We start from the raw sequence: 6,668 nt of genomic DNA, 5'->3' as shown, positions 1-6,668 counted from the left end.
CATGTGTGAGAAGATTTCTGGAAGTTAAAACAAACTTATTGTAAGAAGTTATTTTATCCCCAGGCTTTCCAGTGGACCATAAATTTTGACTGGTTGAGGTTTCAAAATAATTCATCTGAGAGTAACAATAATTACTCAAATAATTTTCTGATTGCTATTAATCTTGGTGAGAATTATTACAGGAATGATGGGGTAAAAAGAGCATCTGATAATAATTGATTTTATTTGTTGAATGCCAGGAGCCAAGGCCAACTAGAAGGTAGCCTAAACTGTAAACTGCAAATTAAAAGAAAATAACTTTTTATTTTCAGATATGCTTAGAGTCCTATCCAGACTGGGTAATATTCCAACCATGTTCTGATACATTTTTGGTGGGAAGAAGGTTGCAATTGTCGCTTTGTTTTCTTGGAGCCTGATGTCACTTCATTCTGCATGTTTTGTCACTTTACAAAAGACATTGGCCGTTTTTCTAAACTGAACATGAGCGAAGCAAATTCTGTGCTTTAACCTGGTCGTTGCTTTCCGTTAGTATGAAGTAATTGAGTTAACTGATGGTGGTTATCGTCCATCGGCTTAAAAATGTAGATGATAAATATTTCAAATACTTTAAAAATATTTTTAAAATACATGGGCGGCACAGTGGCACTGTGGTTAGCACAGCTGCCTCACAGCGTCAGGGATCCAGGTTCAATTCCAGGCTTGGGTCACTGTCTGCGTGGAATCATAGAATCCCTGCCATGAAGAGGGAGTCGGTTTGGTCAGTCGAGCCTGCACTGACTCTCTGACTATCTTACCCAGGCCCTGTTCCTGTAGCATCACGTGTTTGCTGTGGCTGGTCCATCTGGCCTGAACATCTTTTGACACTGGGGGGCAGTTTGGCATGACCGGTCCACCTAGCCTGCACATCTTTGGAAGTGGGAGGAAACCTGAGCTCCCAGAGGAAACCCATGCAGACATGGGGAGAACATGCAAGCTCCACATCTGGTTTCCTCCCACAGTCTGGGGATGTGCGGATTGGGTGGAATGGCTATGCTGGGTTGCCCCTTGGTGTCCGGGGATGTGTGGGTTGGATAGATTGGCAGTGGTGGATGTGTTGAGTTGCGGGGATATGGTGGGGCAAGATACTCTATCAGGGAGTCGGTGTGGACTTGATGGGTCAAATAGCTTCCTTCTGCACTGTGGTGATTCTATGTACTATAGACCTTCCAACAGCCAGCAGGAGACAGAGGTGCAGTTGTATAGTCAGATACTGGAAATGCGTGAAAAAAGCAGAGTAAATTTGGTGGGTGACTTTAACTTCCTCCATATTCACTGGGACTTCCTTAAAGCCAGGGGCTCAGGTGGATAACGATTTATTAGATGTGTCCAGGAGAACTTTTTGATACAGTATGTTGACAATCCAATGAGGGACGGGGCTATACTGGTCTTGGGGAATGAGCCGGGCCAGGTGATCAATGTTTCAGTGGGGGAGCATTTTGGGCTTAGCAACCATAATTCCATAAGATTTCGGGTAGTCATAGATAAGGACAAGAGTGGCCCTCAGGTGAGTTTGCTTAATTGGGCAAGGACCAAATACATTCAAGTTAGACAGGAACTGGGGAATGTGAATTGGGAGTGGCTATTTGAGGACAAATCCGCATCTGACATGTGGAAGGCTTTTAAAGGCCATTTGATTAAAGTGCAGGACAGGCTTGTCCCCATAAAAATGAAGGATGTAAATAGCAGAATTCGAGAACCATGGATGACAAGGGAAATTGTAAGCTTAGTCAAAAGGAAAAAGGCAGTATACATTAGGTCTAGGATCTAAAAACTAACAAAGCCCTTGAGAAGTATAGTGAAAGTAGAAAGGAACTTAAACATGGAATTCGGAGGGCTAAAAGGGGCCATGAAATGTCTTCAACCAACAAGATCAAGGAGAATCCCAAGGCTTTTTACGCATAAATTGGGAGCCAGAGGGTAGCAAGAGAAAGAGTCAGCCCACTCAAAGACAATGGGGGAATGTCATGTATGGAACCACAGGAAGTGGGTGAGATCCTTAATGAGTACTTTATATTGGTATTCACCAAGGAGAAGGTCATGACTGATGTTGAGGTCAGGGATAGTTGTGTGAATGCTCTAGAGAATGTCAATATATCGAAGGAGGAAGTATTGGGTATCCTAATTTGCATTAAGGTAGACAAGACTCCAGGGCTGGATGGGATCTATCGTAGGTTACTGTGGGAGGCAAGGGAAGAAATAGTTGGGGCCTTTAAAAAAAATCTTCACATCTTCTTTGGCCACAGACGAGGTTCCAGAAGACTGGAAAATAGCCAATGTTGTTCCCTTATTTAAGAAAGGAAGCAGGGATAATCCAGGAAATTATAGGCTGGTTAACCTGATGTCAGTGGTGAGAAGCTTTTGGAGAAGATACTGAGGGACAGGATATATACACGTTTGGAAGAAAATGGACTAGTTAGTGACAGGCAGCATGGTTTTGTACGGGGAAGATCATGTCTCACCAACTTGACTGAGTTTTTTGAAGAGGTGGCAAAGATAATTGATGAGGGAAGGGCTGGGGATGTAATTTATATGGACTTTAGTAAGGCATTTGACAGGGTCCCACATGGCAGACTGATACAAAACGAAAATCACATGGGATTCGGGGTGGGCTGGTTAGATGGGCACAAAACTTGCTTGGTCATTAGAAGGCAGAGAGTAGCGGTGGAAAGGTGTTTTACAGAATGGAGATCTGTAGCCAGTGGTGTTCCACAGGGATGAGTGGTGGGGACTCTGTTGTTTGTAGTTTATATAAATGATCTGGAGGAAAATATGGGTGGTCCGAATAGTAAGTTTGCAGGTGACGTGAAGATTGGTAGGGTTGCTGATAGTGCCAGGAATTGTCAGAGGATATAACAGGATATAGATAGATGGGAGACTTGGGCATAGAAATAGCAGATGGAGATTAATCCGGATAAATGCAAGGTGATGCATTTTGGAGGATCAAATTTAGGTGAACATTATACAGTAAACGACAGAACCCTTAGGAACATTAACATACAGAGGGATCTGGGTGTGCAGGTCCACAGTTCCCTAAAAGTGGCAACACAGGTGGCCAAGGTGATTAAGAAGGCATATGACATGCTTGCCTTCACCGACCGGGGCATTGAGTACAAGAGTTGGGAAATCATGTTGCAGCTAAATAAAACCTTGGTTAGGCCGCATTTGGAGTATTGCATGCAGTTCTGGTCACCACACTACCAGAAGGATGTGGAAGCTTTGGAGAGAGTGCAAAGAAGGTTCACCAGGATGTTGCCTGGTCTCAAGGGTGTTGACTATGAGGAGAGGGTAAATAAGCTAGGATTGTTTTCACTGGAAAGATGGAGGCTGAGGGGAGACCTGATAGAGGATACAAAATTATAAGAGGCATATATAGGTGGATAGTCAAAGGCTTTTTCCCAGGGTGGAAGTGTCAATTACAAAGGGGCACAGGTTCAAAGTGAGAGGGGGAAAGTTTAAGGGAGATGTGCGGAGGAGGGTGTTTTTACGCAGAGACTGATCGGTGCCTGGAACGCGCTACCAGAGGAGGAAGTGGAAGCAGGCACATTAGCAACATTTAAGAGGCATCTGGATGGGTACATGGGGAGGGAATAGAGAGATACCGACTGAGTAAGGGCAGGAGTTTTTTTTGTAGTTTAGTTAGGGCATTATGATCAGCATGGGCTTGCAGGGCAGAAGGGCCTGTTCCTGTGCTGTACTTCTCTTTGTTCTTCTTCTAAATGCCGTAAGTTTGCATCTCTATTTTTTAGTCATATCTAATCCTAATTCTGGAAAGTTGCTAATAGTAGACCAAAGATTTTTAGGTTGCCTACTTGTAAGCTATTGTTTTCGCGCACAAAAAAATTAATTTTTTCAGTTTATGTTTGAATGTAGCACATCTAATATCAATGTGACAATCTTGGGGGGAATTTTCAAAGAGCATTGAAAATGGCTGGAGGTCTTGTGGTGCAGTGAGTAGTATCCCCTGCCTCTGAGCCAGAAGTTCCGCATTTGAGTCCCACCCCAGGACTTGTTGGCCAAGGAAGGTGCATTCATATTGCAGCCAAACAGCTTGAGTATCAACCTGCAATATCCTTCCAACACCAATAGCAAGTAGCAAGAGTGGGAGAAACTCCTGGTTAGCCATGCTTGATGTGGTGTGGCACCCCTCAGACTATAAGTCTCTGGCAACCAGGCAAAGTATAGGCCTCCAGGCAAAACCTTGCTATGGGAACAGATAAAAGCCTGCCTTGTGTACCACTGGATGTGGGAAGAGAAACAACAATAACAAACTACTGAAAATTGTTGCAAACTGGGTGCTGCATATCAATACCATTGTTAAGCCTCCTGATGAACTGAAAGTACCAAAAGGGCGTCCCACTGCCAGTTATGGAAATTGGCCAGTTTCCATGCAAAGTAGAAAGCATGTTATTGTCTAAATGGTCACCCACAGAAAAACGAGATACATTTTAGGAAAATGGTGGTGTAGTGGGAATGTCACATGCGTTGATAAACCAGAAACACAGACTAATGCCCTGGGGATATGGGTTCAGGTACCACCACCACATATGCTAATGGTTTTTAAATTCAATTGTTTAATTAAAAAATTCTGAATTGAAAGTTAGTAATGGTGCCATAAGAGATTGTCAAAAAAAAAACCCTCTGGTTCATTAATGTCCTTTATAGAAATCTGTAATCCTCAACAGGTCTGGCCTACAGACTCCAGACTGAACCAGCCATTCAGTTGAAGGGAATTAAGGATGGATAACAAATGCAGTGCAAACCAGTAGGTCAGATCTGGGGACAGATGACCTGGTGGGAACTTGAATGAACCATTGCTTTTCTGGGAGTTCAAGAGGAACAATACTGTTCCCACCAAGAGAAATCTAATTGTTGCTGCTTTTTGAGGAGCCAGTTCATGCCTGGGAGGGATGACCCTTATTTGCCCACTTGTACCTGCAAATGACGGTGAGGGTCCTACAAACAATGCAAGGCTCTGATTTGCATAGTGCAACCTTTTGCCTGTTTCAGTCGAGTGATCTGCTCTATTCCATTTATATGTATGTTTTCAAATTGCTTCAGGTTAGAATTAGAGGTCAACAGGAAAGGCAAACTGTCCCCACAACCTCCACTCCCTATTTTCAGTTGCTGGCTGCCTATTCTTCAAGCAAGGAACAGGCAACCAGCAATTATAAACCGTCTCAGAAGCCTCTGGAGTTAGTGTTGCAATGAGGGGTGGGAGTATAATGATTGATTTCAATTGAGCTTTATCAAACAGTAAATGGACTGTAATCAAATTGCCCAATTATATGTTCCTTAATGAATAAACCATAAAATCTGACAGTTAATTTAATAAATAAGTCAATGTGTCACTATATTTTACTAAACATTTCATTGCTTCGCTGACCTTCACACCAGAGATTAATAAAATGATTCTAATTAATCTTACCAGTCATTGTCCAATGTCTCAATCAAGTTGCTGATGCTTTACATAGTGCAACACATTCTGAAGAATTGGCTTGATTACTATGTGCAGCAAAAAATATTCTTTCTAGCAGTGAGGGGAGCAGGCGGTTAAAAATGTCAGCTCATCTTCAATAGATGATAATCCAGAACTGCTCCAGTTTCCCAATTAAAAGGAACAAGCACTGAGTCCAATATCAGGAGTCCAGATACTTTTTCTGTATAATGGACCAACTCACAGCAACCTACTTTCTGTTGAGCCAGCAGCTGACGGAAAAGGAGTGATGATTGCCCTCAAAAATGCAAGCAGGTCAACGCAAACCAGCAACAGGCTATGAAAAGATCACAATCAGTAAGGATGGCCACATTACCCTGAACAGTTTGCAACACAATGGGTGGGATTTTCCGGCTGCACTTGCACCAAGATCCCGCCCAAGGTCAACGAATCTTTGCATGGTGTGTGTCCCGTCCGCTATGATTCCCATGGCAGGCGGGTCGGGAAAATTATGCCCTTAATCTGTAAAAAGAACTATTGAAAGGGTCTTTGTATCGCTGCAGTTCACCATGACAGTGCTATTCTGAAGAGTAAGAAAAACTAGTTATGGTAAAGACGAAACACACTCAAGCTACCAAGAGCACATAAACTTGTGAAAGATTTGACATGATACATAATAATAAAGGAAAGTTTTAAGTAAAAAAAATACATCCACCAATATTTCCTCAGACTGGCATTTCCAATGAAGTTATCAATAGATTTTTACAGGAAAATGAATTTGATTTTATACTGTTGCTTCCAATTTTTCTGGAGGTCCCACTGCTCCTCACAATCAAATAAGGTGAGAATCTTCTTCAGTCGAAACATTTTAATTCTTCAGTCCCATTTGCAGTTTGTGTCAGAGGTGAACCCTGCAGCACCTCATGGAAAGCAGCCAGTTAATAGACTTCCTTTGTGTTTGCAGTCCAATTAAGGACAGCAAGTGGGACATGGGCAGAGGAGGCTCAATGGGCAGCCGACAGGAGGGGTCAGCCGGCAACCCCACTGGCAAAGGTGGGCACTGCTGGCACAGGGGGAAAGGGGAGGACACTTCAAAATGCAAGTGTCAAAAAGCTTCTGAGGATTAATTGGCAATGAGGGCCCCAGAATTTTAAAGCAGCCAATCATATTAAAGGGGTTTCAAACAGATAAGATA

The 6,668-nt window shown here is 42.9% G+C and overlaps 1 pseudogene; it reads left to right on the top strand.

Annotated features, from left to right (window-relative positions):
• The first annotated feature begins 5,595 nt into the window (after nt 1-5,595).
• LOC144496159 (large ribosomal subunit protein eL28-like) lies at nt 5,596-6,121 on the top strand (annotated as a pseudogene).
• Nucleotides 6,122-6,668: the final 547 nt, after the last annotated feature.

The sequence above is a fragment of the Mustelus asterias genome, chromosome 7, assembly GCF_964213995.1.
Source record: "Mustelus asterias chromosome 7, sMusAst1.hap1.1, whole genome shotgun sequence".
Classification (NCBI taxonomy): Eukaryota; Metazoa; Chordata; class Chondrichthyes; order Carcharhiniformes; family Triakidae; genus Mustelus; species Mustelus asterias.
Note: the sequence above shows the minus strand (reverse complement) of the source record. Positions and strands in the feature narration are given on the sequence as shown.